The 18,608-nt window shown below is 40.2% G+C and overlaps 1 protein-coding gene and 1 long non-coding RNA gene across 15 annotated transcripts in view; one reads left to right on the top strand and one right to left on the bottom strand.

Moving 5' to 3' along the window:
* Positions 1 to 18,608, top strand: part of LOC147020022 (neurexin-1-like) — a 1,432,118-nt gene that overhangs the window by 1,367,986 nt on the left and 45,524 nt on the right. The window lies entirely within an intron of this gene.
* LOC147020023 (uncharacterized) overlaps positions 1 to 18,608 on the bottom strand; it is a 73,362-nt gene that overhangs the window by 45,083 nt on the left and 9,671 nt on the right. For both annotated transcript variants that reach the window (XR_015061607.1, XR_015061606.1), the window contains exon 2: positions 18,101 to 18,224. This is a non-coding gene — a long non-coding RNA (uncharacterized LOC147020023). The remainder of the gene's footprint in view (positions 1 to 18,100; positions 18,225 to 18,608) is intronic.

The raw sequence follows: 18,608 nt of genomic DNA, 5'->3' as shown, positions 1-18,608 counted from the left end.
GTTGTGCTTTTTGCAGTTTTCTTTCCAACTCAACCTTAAAATAAAATCTCCAATGAGTCTTGCCATTTGTGGAGTCTCGCAAGGTTACCAAAATGATAATCGATGAGAAAGAATCCAAATGAGGCAAAGCAAGGTTATGAAGCTCTTAATTTTCTTAATATAACAAGAATAATCATGATTTGTTGAAAAATAAACGTTTGTTTTTTTTTAATTCATCAGGAAAATGTACAGCAAACTTTGAAACTAGCACAGTGCCACCAACACAAAAGGTCTGTTTTTCAAATCTATAACTTAAAATGCAATTGTGTTTAACAATAATAATTGTTTAAATTTAAACATGTGCATGCATCTCGTAATGGCCTTGGGGTGGCACGATCCAAATGGGCAATCAGATCTAATGAAGTCAGCGTGTGCAAGGCTTGGCAAATTTAACTTCAGGGATGCAAGAAGGGATCCATGTGGGGGCTCTACAGTTGTCGAGGCATTTATTTCTGATGATCCAGTAAACTTAAACTGCAGCCAGGTGTATAATTAGTTTAATTATTTTGTTATACACATGGCCTCAATGATAGTTTGCTCATTTCTGCCTAGAGTCATCTGTCACATCCACCAAGCCCTGAAATACTGATAGTTAGAGCATGGCAAGCATTTATTATAAGTCACATGAGATCCTTCTTCAAGGCTTAGAGCAAGCATACCTGTCCTGAGATGCATTCAAGCCCAACATAACTTTCATCATCAATAAAAAACAAGCCCCTTCATCTTTTGTTGAAAACTTTTCTGAGGAAGTATGTCCTTCCTTGGTAGATGTTCTTTTATTCCTTATTAGTCAAGCAGCTCAAACGCATGTTTTCAAGTTATGGGGACAGAGCAGACAAAAGCACCAAACTTTCTCCAGGTGCTTATTAGACTTGTAGCTTTAATTTTTTGATAGGTGCCACTTCAGCAAATCATTCCTTCATGTATTATGATGCTGATTTATGAAAATTACTTGTATTTATTAATATTTCATTGAAATTGTAAATTACAAGCTCAAAAACTATATGTAGGAAATACTTTCTGCCTGTTTGTCATCACTACTCGAAATAATTATTAAATTCAACTATTTGAGGTATATTTTATGATTATATATTTTATTTTATGATTACATGCATGCTGATGTGTGTGTGTGTGTATATATATATATATATATATATATATATATATATATATATATATATATATATATATATATATATATATATATATATATATATATATATATATATATATATATATATATATATATATATATATATATATATATATATATATATATATATATATATACATATATATATATATATATATATATATATATATATATATATATATATATGTATATATGTATATACACACACACACACACACACACACACACACACACACACACACACACACACACACACACACACACAGAACACACACACACACACACACACACACACACACACACACACACATACATATACATATATACTGATTATAATGTTCATTTATCCAAATATATGCATTTTTCATGATTACAGGTATTTTCTTGAGAGTCGAAATTACCATTTTGTAAACTTTATGCAGTGAAATATTTGCTGGGTGCTTAACATAAGTTATTTAATTATTTGTTAAAATCTATTCCCTGAGGCTACATATTTTGATAATTCATGCAAATATTAATTTCTCATGGAAAGATGCCAATGTACGTGTAGTACTTAAAACACTTTTCGGCAAACTCGCTTAGTAAAACAAATATCCTAACAGTCATCTGAGCCAGCAACAGACGCCAAACCCAGAGTCATGGGGCTGGACAATGAACAAAGACGGTCGGTCGTGGCTTCTAGTTTGGACCACTGCTACCTATTGCCTCCAAAGCCTGCAACGAACTGGTCAAGTGTGGCTGCAAGAGCACAAGATGCTGCATTTGCAGCTTGTAAGAAGGCCAGCTGTAGGTATGTATTTCGACCAAGGTTGGGGAGCCTTGTAGCTGTGAATGTGAAAAGTAGATTTCCAGAAGGCATGTCAATTTGTTTTTTAGTTATACTTAAAACTTTGATAGTACTTGAATTAACTTTTCATGAGATATTGAATTTGCAGATCCTGCAAATACTTTTTAAAAAATAGATATTTATATCATTGAAAAGTTGATGTAAATTAATTTGCATCTTTCATCATGTACCAATGTAAATTTATACACATCAAAAAACAGCTCATATCAATATGAGAGGGAAATTATCCTTCATGTATTGGTTTAAGCTGCCAATCTTAGATCATGATCCCCATTTTCTTTGTCAGTAATGCATGTATCATAATATAATCACTTGATATTGAAACATCAGCAAAATACTGTACATTTACAGAAAATTTGCATAAATTTACATAAAAATAAATTTGAAATTAACTAATCTAAAAGCAAAGCTTGCAATCAATATGAAGGCTCTGAATGGAACAAATATATCCAGTCCAATAAAGAAAAGCTGGCAATTAAATCATTATAATTACATTGAATATGCTGTTAAATGCATACATTTGCATAAATTTGCATAAAACTCATAGAAGACATTCATCAATTAACAGTTTGCAATATTATTTATCCTGGCCAAACACATATATATATATATATATATATATATATATATATATATATATATATATATATATATATATATATATATATATATATATACACACAAAAAACCCACCAATATACTTTGCTGTTGAAATACCAGAGAATCTGCTGAAAACACATAATTTGCATAAATTATAATTTTAATCCCGCACAAGGATATCTACCTCAATTTCTGTAAAGGATCACGTTTGAAGGACTAAGTTGTGACGTTTTCTTGTTCGCATACTTTTGGTCCGAGGGTTCTTTTCAGGGTCGTATCCACCTCCATTTCTGTAAAGGATCACATTTGAAGGACTAAGTTGTGAAGATTTTTTGTTCGCATACTTTTGTTCTGAGGGTTCTTTTATGGAGCATCACTGAATCCTGGACAGCCTCCAATTGTAGTTAGTAATATTCTCCGGTGTAGTTTTTAAGATCTCAGTGAGGTTCCTCTTTATTACTCCCATTGCCACAACTATCACTGGTACATTGTTGGCACTGTCCAGCTTCCAGATTATTTTGACTTTTTTTTTTTTTTTTACAGATCCTGGTACTTGGTCATTTTTCTAATTTTCGTGTAATTTAGACCATGGTTGTGGGTATTGACAACTTGATTATCAATGCTGCCTTTTCCTTTTTGGACCTGAGTACTATCTCCAGTCGCAATGCTTTGGTTTCTTTGTTCACGCTCAATGGGATGGTCAGGTCATACGTGAGCATTATGTTCTCATTTTCAATTATCGCTTTTGGTTCGTGCTAAAATTATTTTTCTGAGACTGGGATATTAAAGTTTTTGCAGATGTGCCAGTCAACTCGTCTGCATACATTGTTGTGGCCTTGTGTGTTCAGCTGTTCTGACATGAGGTTTTTACATCCCATGAGAAGATGATGGTGCTTTCTCTTTCTATCTTGCAGAACCTACATCCCATCACTCTTGTCCAATTGACTCAATCCTGCTATATTCTTGTCCAATTGACTCAATCCCACATATTGTATCAAACTCATTACACTTGTCCAATTGACTCAATCCTGCCATCTTCTTAAAGCCATTGGTGTAGCATCCTTGCTCTTGGACATTTCTTATGACTTGTTCTCCATCCCAATTAACCTGGAATATTTTAAGCCACATCAATGAGCCATTTGTGCTGTTCCTCAATCTGTCCAGCTCCTTTTCAAATTATTTCTGATCTTTTGTTATTCTCCCAGTTTTGGTGGTTGATGTTTCATTTTATATTTTATATTTCGTCTTTTGAAATTATTGGGGCTGTTTTCGTTGCTGTTTCGATTTCATGTGTATAATCTTCCGTTCACACCTGATATCATTTCAGGATTGTTGTCTTTGTGATTGTGTACAAATTGGATTTGGTGGTCTGTTGAACTTTTGGCTAAGTTCAATCAGGCCACTGTCTCCTTCTCGTCTCAGCAGGTACATTCTGGGGATGCATTGGTTTTTGTAGAATATTTTGTGGATGGTGAGGAATTTCCTTGTTTTGATATCAAGTTTGTTGATTTCCATTTGTGTCCAGTTTATTATTGTGCAGCTGTATTAGAATACAGTACTTGTACTGCGAGTTGGATTATAGCTTTGATTTTGTTTTTTGGAGAAAGATATATTTTCAGGATCATCCTCGTTCTGTGCAGGTATTCTTTGGTCATTGTTTGCGCATTTGTTTGTGACATATTTGGCGGCCCTCTTCTCCTCTGAGGTATTTGTGTGATGCTTTGTTTTCTAGCTCTAGTATTGTTGTTAGTTCGATACTTATGTTGTCCGTTTAAAAAAAAAAATTTACCTGTTATGAGTGTGCACTTGGCACACTTATCTCAGCCAAATTACATTTGAATGCCAGTGGATTACCATTTTATGAGTTTTAATTGGTCTGCCAATTTTTCATTGTTCAGTGCGAAGAGCTTTAGATCATCCATGTACAGTGATGTTACTTTTCCTGTTCCTTTGTGCGATGTGAGGGTGTATCCATGTCATTGTTCATTAAAAAGGTTACCCAATGGGTACAGGGCCAGGCAAAACAATAAGGAGGTGGGAGGAAGGCTGTTGCCTGGGAAGATCTTCAGTCATATTTTCACTCTTATTATTTCGATCTTTCTTTCTGTGTATGCCTGGTTTTGGCTTAATGGTTAAGGTGGCGGCCTTTGGATCCTCAAGTCCTGAGTTCAAATCCCGCTCATCTGTTGAATTAATACCAGGTGGGGTTAACTCGTCCTGTCATCCTTCCGAGGTTGGCAAAATTAGTGCCAGCATGCTGGTATACTGTGTCGGAGTGGCAACCCGTCCAGGATTGTGCTCAATAGCCAAGGAGACTGCTTAAGCAGCAGCAATGCTCTGTACAGAGTATGGTCCCAATCTCCTCCTCCTCCTCCTCCTTCTTTGTGCTGTAAGATCAACATGGGGAGATACCACTCCTTAATTATAAACATGTCAATTAGGTATTTTAGCAGCTTATATAATCAGATATCGTTTGTTATATAGTCAGTCGAAGCAGTAGTCAGTAAGAGCTTCAAACATAAAGTCTTGGGTTGCTGGGATCCTAGTTTGAAAAACCCACATGTTGTATTTTGTTCATTTTATATTAATGTTGACATTCATGTAAAAATCATATTTATCATTGCCTCTAAAGCTTGCTATACATTAAAGTGACTTGTATGTATGGGAACTGGGTGATTCACTTTGCTCATTCACCATCTGTGTTTTCCTCTGTTCTCCTTATCCTCTTGTTTTTTCCCCCTCACATATTCTTCCTCCAAGTGTCCTTCTACCCTGCTGTTGGCAAGTTTTCCTACTTTCCACTCTGTTATAGCAGTTGTACAGACCTCAAATTTGTATCCAAAAAATGTCACTGGAACTTTATTAAACAGTCTACTCAGGCTCACCGACCTCATAATTGAGTGTATAGGATTCGGCAGTGAGTAACTTATTTTCCTTGAGTATCACCCTGTGATCTCAATCAGTAATCGGAATGTTCTACTTCCTGAGCAAATTGTATGCAATTTATTAGTAGCCATTGATGGCTCATCTTTGTTTCTCTCGATGTCCACAAGGGATGTGTGCACATTTTAAACCCCCCTCGAGACAAGGTGAATCAAAAACTTCAATCGGTTTCTCTGCTTTTAACAAATCAAAAAAGAGGCAAGTTTGATGAGCTTCAAATCAAATTTTAAACAAAATAATGTCAAACACCAGAAGTCATTGTCTGGAGATTTGCCTGGAGAATGCAATATTTTTTTTGTGTGTGTTTTTTTTTTTGTATGCACTGTCGAGGTTTCTCTGAGAGCTAAAAATCATGTAAATCATGCTTCATTTGTTCAATGTCACACAAGTATGTTAATGATACTTCTATAATTCACGTAGACAAATCACCTTCGTGCATTGCTGGCTCTAATGTCCCTCTCATGTATGTGACCAATGTACAAGGTGCATTTGCCTTAGACATGGTAAATAACAATATGAGCATTTCTCTTGCACCGATATCTGTCAAGTAATGACGTTCATGGTGCGGTACAAAACAAAACAAAATTGATCATTAAAGTAAAGTCTTTAAACATCTAAATCTGCAATTAAAAAAAAATATATATATAGTCAGATATAGTTATATAGCTAATCATATATAGAAAAATTGGCAGACTATTTTACATGACAGCTCAGCTCTACAAGCTGCTTGGTTGTCTGTTTGCAAGCCATGGCGATACACGGCAAAAGTACCCGCACTGTCACTCAGCACTGTCACTCTGCACTATCACTTTGTGTTGTCCCTTTGCTAAACACAACAAAAATACATCGATTGACACACAAATACACCCTCCGCACACCTGCGTTGGGCCGCGCTGTGTCGTGCGGTGCTTCGGGCAGTGCTTCACTGACTGAAAATGGTGTGCAATGTTTTTTAACACGAGATCATATTGTTTTACCTTTTTGTGCGATTTTATTTCATTATAAGATCCAGGCTTTCAATGACATCCTGGATGCTGCTGTCCTGTCTGTGCCTGTTTGTGGTGAGGTTGTTGAGGTCATGGAGAGATCACTTACCTTGGCAGTGATATTCCTGTCTCTGCTGGCTGTGAGCCAGAAGTCAACAGACATCTGGGTCAGGCCTGGGGAGTTATGGATTCACTGGATCATGGGGTGTGGCGCTGCTGTTACTTGTGCGGGAGGATGAAAGTCTGAGTTTTCATATCCTTGGTGCTTCCAGTCTTGCTCTATGGATGTGAGACTTGGACTCTGACCAGGAATCTGAGATGGAGACTTAATTTCTTTGGTACCAGGTCTCTTCAGAGAATCCTTGGCTATCGCCGCTGGTCAGACTTTGTGTCCAGCGAGTGGTTTCTGAGGGAGAGTCAAATGAGATTTGTTACCTGCATAGTCCGTGACCGCCAACTGCGGCTCTATGGACATGTGGCTCGTTTTCCTGATGCTGATCCTGCTCACCAGATTCTCTCAGCGATGGAGTCTCATGAGTGGAGGAGACCAATGGGCCGACCACATGCCTCATGGTTACAGCACATTGATCAGAATCTCAAGGAGATGGGGATGGGCCAGGCATCTGCCTGGGGGATGGCCGGACGGAGGCCTCGGAGGCAGAAAGTGGATGCAGCGACACGCTCTGGCGCATGTTCCCATACCTGACCTGATTTCATTATACCACTGTCACTTCAACATCGATACATATATAAGTATAAGGGCACTCTTTTATATCACAATGGCACCAGATATGCCTCTGCCCACATTATTACATCGTTATGTATACTTGTACCAAGTTTGATTTAAAGCCCTGAACCCAGATTTAAAACATTAAATAATTATGGCTGCTGGACCATACGTCCAATAACAATGAAATTTAAAACATATTTCCCATGACTACGAGATCATAACTGTGACGTTTCACATCGATCGATGAAGCGGTTCAAGAGAGAATTTTTTAAAAAGATTTTCTTTCAATCCAATATGTCTGCAAGACCATGTGACCTATTAATTATATTCGTGAACACGCTGGAATCCCCAAGGCTTGGGGAACATGTGGGTTAAGTTTCCCCTCGATTTCTCAAGCTGTTCTGGAGAAGAAGATTTTTCAAGATTTATTCTTCAAAACTTCATAGCTGCCAAACGATGTGACCTATGACATCATAGATGGAGAATTTGTTCCTCATGCATAGGCGGTCATACCTGTAAAGTTTCGCTTCAATATGTTGAGCTGTTTCGGAGAAGAAGATTTTTGAAGGTTTTTATGTTAAAAACAACATGGCTGCGGAACCACGTGACCGATGACATCATCAATTTTTTCCCCCTATGCAATTTAACCCAAGATGACCCTCAAAAAATTTCATACTGTTCAGATAAAGCGTTCGACATATGCAATTATGACATCATAACGAAGCCACCTATGACATCATCAAAACATCACACTTGTTTCCAATGGGAAGTACTTTACATATGCCAAGTTTTTGTTTTTCCCATGGAGCCGTTTTGGAAATACAGAGGTCAAAAGTTTTTTCTTTTTTCAAACGTGGCTGCCACACCACATGACCTATGAGAATAATTATCATAAAAACATTCTACATGAGTATTCACACCTACAGTGAGAATTGCATGTCAATTGGATAAGCAGTTGTAGAGAAAACAGAGAAAATTGTTATGGATGGACAGACAACACAAAAACATAATGCCACCAGCGACTTCATCAGCAGAGGCATAAAAATTATATTCATCAACCTTGTGTTCAGAGTTCCACCATGTTGGTTCGAGCTGTGAAAAACATAGACTGATATTTGGTGCTCTCTGTGGCTTGATATATTGTTGAAATGAATTTTGCTAATTTACCGTTTGAATTCTTCTTTTAAAGAGCTCTGTTTAAAGGTAAACACTCGTGGTTGTCGTTTTGATGTACTTTATGCATATGTTACCATACCATGTTGATGGTTACCATACCCAAGGAGTTGCTGTAGCTGTGTCCAATAAGCTGACCCCAATGATAATTGAGGTAACACCGGTCAACGAGCGTATTATGAGATTAAGGATTCGTCACTCCTTAGGTGTCATTTCCCTGGTCTCTGTTTATGCTCCGACTGAGGCGAGTGATCTCACCGTGAAGGACCCATTCTACGCCACGCTCGAGTCTGTGGTTGATCAGTGCCCCAGACGAGATACACTTCTAGTCTTGGGGGATTTCAATGCATCGACTGGAACTGATAGGGATGGTTATGAGGTGTGTGTTGGTCCCCATGGGTCAGGAACTATGAACCAGAATAGCACTAAGTTCCTTGACTTTGCAAGAAGTCATGGACTTAGGGTGGCTGGTTCATGGTTTCAGCGCCCACAAGCTCATCGCTGGACTTGGTATTCCAACGCTGGCGGTGTGGCAAAGGAGATTGACCATGTCCTCATTGACGGTCGTTGGAGGATGATCCAGAACTGCAGGGTCTACCGGAGTGCTCAGTTCCTCAATACTGACCACATGCTTGTTGTAGCAACTCTAAAGCTGCACCTTAAATCCTGGAGAATGGTACCATCCCAGCCTAGGCTGGATGTTGCCAAGCTCAGGGATGAGAGAGTAGCTGAGGAGTTTGCGAACAGGCTGAGTGGACACTTGGGGGGTCTGGGTGCTTTGGGGGGTCCTGAAGAGTTGTGGAGCGCCTTTAAGACCACCGTCCTTGATGTTGCCGGTGGATGCCTTGGAACTCACCGCAGGGCAAAGAAGAATTTTGTCTCTCAAGGGACACTGGATACCATTGACCAGAGTCGCAGGGCCAGGCTGAATGGCAGAGCTGAGCTGTTCAGGGAGCTGAGGCGTAAAACTGTACGTGCACTGAGGGTAGACAAGGAGGCCTATGTGCGAGGAATCTGTGAGGGGGTAGAGCATCACCTGTGGACAGGTGATTCTCGTCCCGCTTACAGGGGAATTCGCACATTACGTTCATCCAAGCCCATCCCTCGGAGCACTGCAGTTCGAGCAGAGAGTGGTAGGCTCTTGACAGAGGAGTCTGAAGTGAAGGCCCGCTGGGCCGGTTACTTTGAGTGGTTGTACCAGGCTGATCCCCCAGCTGTCGAGTTGGACGTCAAGGGTGTTACAATCCCTGTTGCTGACCCACGAATCAACTGTGGTCCACCTTCGCTTGTGGAAACACGGGCTGCGGTGAACCAGTTGAAACGGGGCAAAGCTCCAGGGATCTGTGGCATCCATGCTGAACTTCTCAAGGCTGGTGGAAATGCTGCACTCGTGTCATTGCATGCAGTTTTGTGCTCTGCCTGGAACACAGGCATCATCCCAACTGACTGGAAGAGGGGCCTTGTTGTCCCTCTCTGGAAAGGGAAGGGTGATCGCCAAGACTGCAACAACTACCGAGGGGTGACGCTGCTCTCAGTGCCGGGCAAGGTCTTTGCTCGGATAATTATTGATAGGGTTCACCACCATCTGCTTGAGCACCAGCGTCCAGAGCAGTCAGGCTTTACACCAAAGAGGTCAACGATTGACCGTATCCTTGCCCTTCGTGTCCTCACCGAACGCAGACGAGAGTTTCGGCAGGGGCTGCTTGCAGCCTATGTTGATCTCTGTAAAGCGTTCGATTCAGTGAATCGGGATGTCCTCTGGAGGATTCTTGGTCTTCGTGGGGTGCCAGCAAAACTGATCGATCTGATGTCTGAACTCTACTCTGGTACTGAGAGTGCTGTGAAGTGTGGTGGTACAACCTCTGACTTATTTCCAGTTGTTACTGGAGTTCGTCAGGGATGTGTACTTGCCCCCACACTTTTCAGCACTTGTATGGACTGGATTTTAGGGAGGATGTCGGAGAGATAAAGTTGCGGTGCATCGTTTGGGAATGTCAAGATCTCGGACCTTGATTTTGCAGACGATGCAGTCATCTTTGCGGAGACTTTAGACATCCTTTTGGGGGCCCTCGAGGTGCTGAATGAAGAGTCGGAGCCGCTGGGATTACGGGTTTCTTGGGTCAAAACTAAGATCCAGGCTTTCGGTGACATCTTGGATGCTGCTGTCCTGTCTGTGTCTGTTTGTGGTGAGGATGTTGAGGTCGTGGAGAGATTCACTTACCTTGGCAGTGATATTCATGTCTCTGCTGGCTGCGAGTCAGAGGTCAATAGACGTCTGGGTCGAGCCTGGGGAGTCATGGATTCACTGGATCATGGGGTGTGGCGCTGCTGGTACCTGTGCGGGAGGACGAAAGTCCGAGTCTTCAGGTCCTTGGTACTTCCAGTCTTGCTCTATGGGTGCGAGACTTGGACTTTGACCAAGGATCTGAGACGGAGACTTAATTCCTTTGGTACCAGGTGTCTTCGGAGAATCCTTGGCTATCGCTGGTCGGATTTTGTGTCCAACGAGCGGTTGCTGAGAGAGACTCGGATGAGATTTGTTACCTGCATAGTCCGTGAGCGTCAGTTGCGGCTGTATGGACATGTGGCTCGTTTTCCTGATGCTGATCCTGCTCACCAGATTCTCTCAGCGAGGAAGCCTTGTGAGTGGAGGAGGCCAATGGGCTGACCACGTGCCTTGTGGTTGCAGCAGGTTGACCACCATCTCAAGGAGATGGGGATGGGCCTGGCATCTGCCTGGGGGATGGCCAGACGGAGGCCCCTGGAGTACCGACGGAAAGTGGACGCAGCGACGCGCTGTTCTGGCACATGCTCCCATACCTGACCTGACCTATGCATATGTGCATACAGTGGCCTGTAGAAGTATTCCCTCCCTACCAATAATGCCACATTTAGATGAATTACAAATTATGTGGAAACGATTTTTCCAAATGAACTTTTTTATTCATAACTGGAGAGATCAAACGAAACACTGTTGCAGTTGAAAGACGTTACATGTCAGGAATAACTGTAAAAAACACATGACCAAATCAAAATTCACTGGTTGCAAAACTGTTCAGCCACTTAAGGTGCTGTCACACCTTGACGATTTAGCCAGCAATGGCAACGTATAAAAATGTATGTAAAACGTTGGCGTACGCTGAAATTTTGATGTTGTTTTTTTAGTTTTGGTCGTATTCATAACATGTTGGTCGTATGCATAACATATTAGTAACGGGCACAGAACGTTTCGTTGTCTCATAGATAACTTATACCAACGAATGCTTAGCCTGTTGGTGGCATTCACAACGTATGCCCACCGATAGTTTAACTTAGGCATAGCGCGCTGCACGTATCGCCGACGATCACGTGGCGTAGCCTGTTTAAAACCTGCGGCACGCCGATTTAAATCATAACCGCCTGAGAATTGGAAGTGTCAACCACACAGTCACACCTTGACGATTTAGCCAGCGTATGCCGACCTATGAAAAATGTGTCTAAAACGCTGGCACACGTCGAATACGGTATGGGTAAGTTGTGTATACGTTAAGAGCATGCTGAAAAACGATGAAGTACGCTGTCATATTTCGTGGTACGTCTAGTACGTCGTGAAATTTCAAGCATGCTGAAAATTTTACGATGTACTCGCCGTATGGCTCACACGTTCCGCTACGCTGGGAATACGTTGTAGGCACGATATGCGATCGTTGACACACGTCGACACAAGTTCCTTGTAAGTTACTCATAAGTCGAAACACGTCGAGGTAATGTTTAGCATACCCGAAACTTATTTTCTCCGTCAAGGCACATTTTATTTTTTTCTACTTGGCTCCGTGAAGGCACGTGATGAAATATCTGAAGTTGTTGTTGGTGTTGTTGGTTTTGTTTTTTTTTTGTTTTTTTTTTAGTCTATCACGAATTTTAAAATATATTCGGACATTTGCTTTTAAGTTTCGACGTCGACGTGACAATATCCTCAAACAGAAAATATTCACAGAGGAGGAACTAAGAATAAGACATGAGCAAACTGAAGAGGCAATCGGACGTGATGTAACGGCAAGTGACGAAATATCGGAAGTTATTGTTTTTTTTGTTTTTTTTTTAATGCTGCCAATACGCCATTATACGGTGGCTGTAAATTAGAAACACGTTCAGTAAGTTCTGTGGTCGTCCGGAAGATGTCAATCAAATACGTCTACATACGTCAATATGCGTTGGAGGTACGTTACACATCGGTACAAAGCACGTTACTCATAGGTTAGAAATAAGTTTTGGGTATGCTAAGCATTACCTCGACGTGTTTCAACTTATGAGTAACTTTCAAGTAACGTGCCTCGACGTGTGTCAACGATCGTATAAAATGCCTCGATGTGTGTCAACGATCATGTAACGTGCCTACAACACGTTACTCATAGGTTATAAATAAGTTTTGGGTCCGCTAATCATTACCTCGACGTGTTTCGACTTATTAGTAACTTACAAGTAACGTGTGTCGACGTGTGTCAACGATCGCATAACGTGCCTACAATTTATGGCCAGCGTAGCGGAACGTGTGAGTCATACGCTGGCATACGTCGTAAAATTTCAAGCATGCTAAAATTTGAGGACAACCACAAAGTACAACGATGAAAGCCAGCGTACTACGACGTATGACAGTGTTTTTCAGCGTTGCTCTTAATGTTATCAAAACTTACCCATAACGTATTCGACGTGTGCCAGCGTTTTAGACAAATTTTTCTTAAGTCGGCATACGCTGGCTAAATCGTCAAGGTGTGACAGCACCTTTAGATCAGTATGAACTTGGTGGAAACACCTTTTTCAGTAATAAGTGCAACAAGAGTTTTGGGTAGGTCTGAATTATTTGACTTACAGTGACATCCTGAACCAGTTTCCTGCTTGCGTGGTGCTGAGTTTGGATGGGCGACCTGATCTTTGTAGAGTCGGGGTGGTATGATACCTCTTCCATTTCTTAATGATGGATTTCACCATGCTCATAGTGATAATGAGTGACTTTTAAATCTTCTTCTAACCCTCTCCTGAATTGTGCTTCTCTACCACTTTACATCTGACTTCTTTGGAAAGCTCCTTGGTTTTCATGTTTGCCTTGTTGGTTGACCAAGTAAGTTACACCTGTGTTATTCCACCCCATATCACTGGAGGCCTCCCAGTTGACCCCCTCAGATTTACTTTAAACTTTCATAAAATAGTTCCCAGGTATCAAAATGAAGCTGCGTAAAATTTTATGTCCATAGATGCGGTCAACTCCGAGATATTGAGGGTTGAAAATGTGGTTGTGGCCCTATTTTTATGGTCGTTGCGAGCATCACAAAATGAACGGCTACTTTTAAACTCCCACAACTTTTAACATATGAATGCTATAGCCTTGAAATTTTCAGAGATTATTCTTCTATAACTGCTCTGTAAGAAACAAACATAAAACGGAGTTTACCTCTGTTAATTTTTCTGACCTGATCAGTTGAAATCCAGAAAAAAAAAATGTTGGTTTTGTATGAAGACCCAACTTTGAGACCCCATATATTTTTATTGACCCATCCCAGAAGCTTGAAATTTTTTCAGGTAATAATTATATCGTAGTAGTATTCAAATACATGTTTACTTTTCTTAATCAGTCATATATAATACAGTCTTGATCCCTCAAAAATTGAAAATTTTCATTTTTCCCCGAAATTCAGGTGAGGATTGCAAATATGTGACAAGGTATACCACTTCAAATTGTTCACCATTGGAAAGAGCATGTTCAAGTTAAATTAAGTCTAACATTTCAATGTGGTATAATGTTTCTATCAATATTTTAAAAAAATATTTGAATAAATGATGTTCTGCAAGTGCTGTGCACGTTGTGTGTGCTATTTAATGAACAGTCCTTTTACATGTAGTACATGTGTAGTACATGTATATACAATGTACATACATATCATCTGCTATTAGGATACCATGAACACAACACTTTGAAATTTGAATTTGTAATTTTTTGTTTCTCATTTGTAAATAGCAAGAGCTCAACTCATCTGGCTGGGGCTAAAAATAGAACTCAGGAATAGTGGCTGATCTGCTGATGTCAGCAGTGTATATAGTTACATTCAAGGGAGGATATTTGTTGGGTTCCTTTGGTCCATGTGATGAAAGTTATTGATGCTCTCCTCACGTCAACTGGGAGGCAGTACAAGCTCGCACCTGACTTGGAAAAGCAGATCAAGGACCTATTCAAATAATTTACGTGAAATGTTTTATTACATTGTTATTGCAGTATGTGATATATTTTTGTATTATTAATTTGAATCATAGAACTAATCATCCATGATTACCATGGTCCCCACACCATGCACACACTTCATGTGTTCACGACTGTGTTAACAACAGTTTTAAAAAAAATAGAAAATATATTTTAAAAAAATATACCACTTTGATATTTGACACTTTTGTAAACTTGAATATGCTCTTTCCAATAGTGAACAATTTGAAGTGGTATACCTTGTCATATATTTGCAATCCTCACCTGAATTTCGGGGAAAAATGAAAATTTTCAATTTTTGAGGGATCATGACTGCATTATATATGACTGATTAAGAAAAGTAAACATGTATTTGAATACTAATACCATACAGTTATTACATGAAAAAATGTCAAGCTTCTGGGATGGGTCAATAAAAAATATATGGGGTCTCAAAGTTGGGTCTTCATACAAAACCAACATTTTTTTTCTGGATTTCAGCTGATCAGGTGATAATATTTAATAGAGGTATACTCAGTTTTATGTTTGTTTCTTACAGAGCAGTTATAGAAGAATAATCTGAAAATTTCAAGGTTCTAGCATTAATATTTTAAAAGTTGTGGGAATTTAAAAGTAGCCGTTCATTTTGTGATGCTCGCAACGACCATAAAAATAGGGCCACAACCACATTTTCAACCCTCAATATCTCGGAGTTGACCGCATCTATGGACCTAAAATTTTACGCAGCTTCATTTTGATACCTGGGAACTATTTTATGAAAGTTTAAAGTAAATCTGAGCGGGTCAACTGGGAACATTTTCTTAAATTTGGTGATTTCAGATGGAATGACTCACCTGAAAATTCCTTAGATAAGTGGGTGAGCTTAATTTTTAAGTTAAACCACTGATTAACAAACTCATGAAACCTTTTTACCAGTGCCAGCTACAGGCTATAATCATCAAGGGGACATTCATTTTTCCAAAGGGGGCACTTTATTTTTCAACACCCCTATATATAGCAAGCAAATGCTCACCTATACAATAAACAACACAATGAAAGTGCTTTGAAAAAGGCTACAAGTATAGGCCACTACAATTATACACCAACAACAAATAAAATTATAGCATTATAATGTCTTTAATGTAATGTCACCATCTCCACGGCGGGAGAGAAAAAAATAAAAAAGGTACTGCACACATAACAGGCCTTCACTTCTAATGACATCACATATAAAGATAGACCTACTGTAGTGTGCACATAACACTATAACTAGCTATGTTTACATTAGTCTAGTACTGTAGTTCAGTTGACACCTTAACAAAACAACTATACAGAAAAAAGCAAATTACTGTGGAAACATGATCGCACCAACAACAACAAGTTGTATCAACATTGCCACGACATGCTGAATGAAATATCCTGCAAGGGAAATAGAAAGCTGCATTTGTCTGCACGCTGTATTCCATCCAGTCCCTCCCATGAAACCATGAACTCACAAACGAGCATTTCTTCCCACTAAAAATGCTGCTCGGATATTTATCCGGACTGGCCAATCTGGACTGGGGGGGTACAAAGTCTAATCTGGGTGGGCAATGCCCCCCCCCCCCATGGGGCCGACACTGCCTTTTACACTTATTTTGTAACCTTCCAAACAAATAATTTGCTCCTGAAGTTAATTATGGAAATGGTTTGAATACGTATGCAACTAAGAAACATTTGATTTTTCTCTGTTGATCTCACTTAGTCACATTTTATCTACATTTTTTTTGCCTTTATCCTGTTAGAATAGTTTTTGAAGACTGTATATTAAGGTTGATTTGAAAGTATCATGAAGCTGAAATGGAATCAAAATGTCAAAACTTTGGAGGGGGAGGGGGGAATACGTGTGTGTGTGTGTGTGTGTGTGTGTGTGTGTGTGTGTGTGTGTGTGTGTGTGTGTGTGTGTGTGTGTGTGTGTGTGTGTGTGTGTGTGTGTGTGTGTGTGTGTGTGTGTGTGTGTGTGTGTGTGTGTGTGTGTGTGTGTGTGTGTGTGTGTGTGTGTGTGGTCATTTAGCATAATATATCATTATCTTTGCTTAGCATCATTCCCCCCCCCCTCACTTTTCTCTCCTTTTCTCCTCCTCTCCTCTCTCCCTCTCTGTTCCTCCTCGCTCCCCCTCATAATATAGTACAGTACTCTCCTCCAACACCCCTTTCTCTCTGGCTCCCTCCTCCTTTCTCTCACTCCCACCACCCTCCTCACACCCCCTCCTTCCTGGAGTGTATAGCGATGAGTCTTGAGGCATCTCTCTCCCCCTTCCTCTTTCTCCCCTCCTTCCAAGGTCCCCCCATGCCCACTCATCCTTCTCACTCCCCCCTCTCTCCTTTCTCTCCTCCCTCATCTCTCTCCTCCCTCCTCTCTCCTCCCTTGCTAGTCTACAATAAAATAACAATTTATTAAAATAACAAATAAAATCACAAATTCAATACTGTCATTCAAGTAAAGGTTTTTTTTTAAGAGATGGGTCTTAAGTGCACCTTTAAAAGCAGTAAGGGAGGATAAACTATGGACAGTTTGCAGAAGTTTATTCCAAAGGTGAGGGACTGGCATGACAAAAGGATAAGAAGAATTGTGTATTTGGGGTATGACAAGTAAATGAACATCAGATGAATGAAGACGTCTGATGGGATTATATTGAACAATTAAACTCTTGTTACAGTACCGGTAAGAACCATGCAATGAATGAAAAACTCGCAAAATCAACTTGAATACGATTCGATCATGAACCGGGAACTAATGGAGTGTTTTGAGTTTGGGTGTGATATGGCTTCTATAAGAGGACAGTGTGACAATATGTGAGGCAGTATTTTGTAACTTCTCTTGTCAGACAAGAGTTGTGTTGGGAAGTTAATCCAATAGGGAATTACAAAAATCTAGATGGGATGAAATATGAGCATGAACAAGTTTCTCATTTGCTGAACATGTTAGATATTTACAAATCAAACCTATGTTTCACAATTAGTTTTGCACTGATTTATTTACAAATGCTGGAGACATGATTTGACATTGACCTGGATGAGTCATACATAACACTGAGATTCCTCCAGCACATGAAGAAGTGATCACTGAGTCACTGGGTAGAAAATATTGTGGTTTTGGATTGGTGAAGATAAGAGGTGATGATGAACAGCTGTTTTGAAGACTTGGAGGGAAGAGTGGGATTTAAGAGAGTGTGGGAGTTTGTTCCAAAGGTGGGGAAAAAGAGGAATGGAAGAGTGAAGGTGAGAAGTGAATCGTGATTTTGGTCGTTTTACCAGAAGGGGGTTGCTGGTGGACCTTGAGCGCCCTGCAGAAATATGGGGAGGACATCTCGCAGACAGAGCAGGGGGGGTGGGGCAGACCAAAGAGGAGATGGTGGAAGACAGAAAGACCACCGACCTGTCTATGGTGACAGAGTGAGAGGCCCAAAGCCTCATCTTCACCGCGGGAGATACCAATGATCCGAAATGCCTTGGTTTCCACAGCGTGAAGACGAGAAAGGTGAGAAGCAGGAGCACCAGCCCTGAGGGAAGAGCAGTACTCCATCAGGTTGCGGACAAAAGCTTCTTTGTAATGATCAGCATTGTCATTAACACTGCCAATGAAAGCTGCAGTTAGATCACTGTCCATTATATCACTTACAAACAATTCCCTACCAGGCCTGGTGTTGGCTTAATGGTTAAGATGACTGACTTAAGATCTCCAGATCTTGAGTTCAATCCCCTGTTGGACTGTTGAATTAATACCAGGTGGGTTGGCTCAGCCCCTCATTTCATCTTCTGAAGTCAGCAAAGTGTGTACCACCTTACTGGCAACAGGAGGAATTGCATCATTGACACAGCTGCAATGCCAGAAAATGATGCAGCTAAGCAGCCACTGGCTGCATATAAATATATCATCTGTTTAT

The sequence above is a fragment of the Eptatretus burgeri genome, chromosome 9 (assembly GCF_056783735.1).
Source record: "Eptatretus burgeri isolate ZD-2024b chromosome 9, Ebu_testis_v1, whole genome shotgun sequence".
Classification (NCBI taxonomy): domain Eukaryota; kingdom Metazoa; phylum Chordata; class Myxini; order Myxiniformes; family Myxinidae; genus Eptatretus; species Eptatretus burgeri.
The sequence above is the reverse complement of the archived record's forward strand: the minus strand, read 5'-3'. Positions and strand labels throughout refer to the sequence as shown.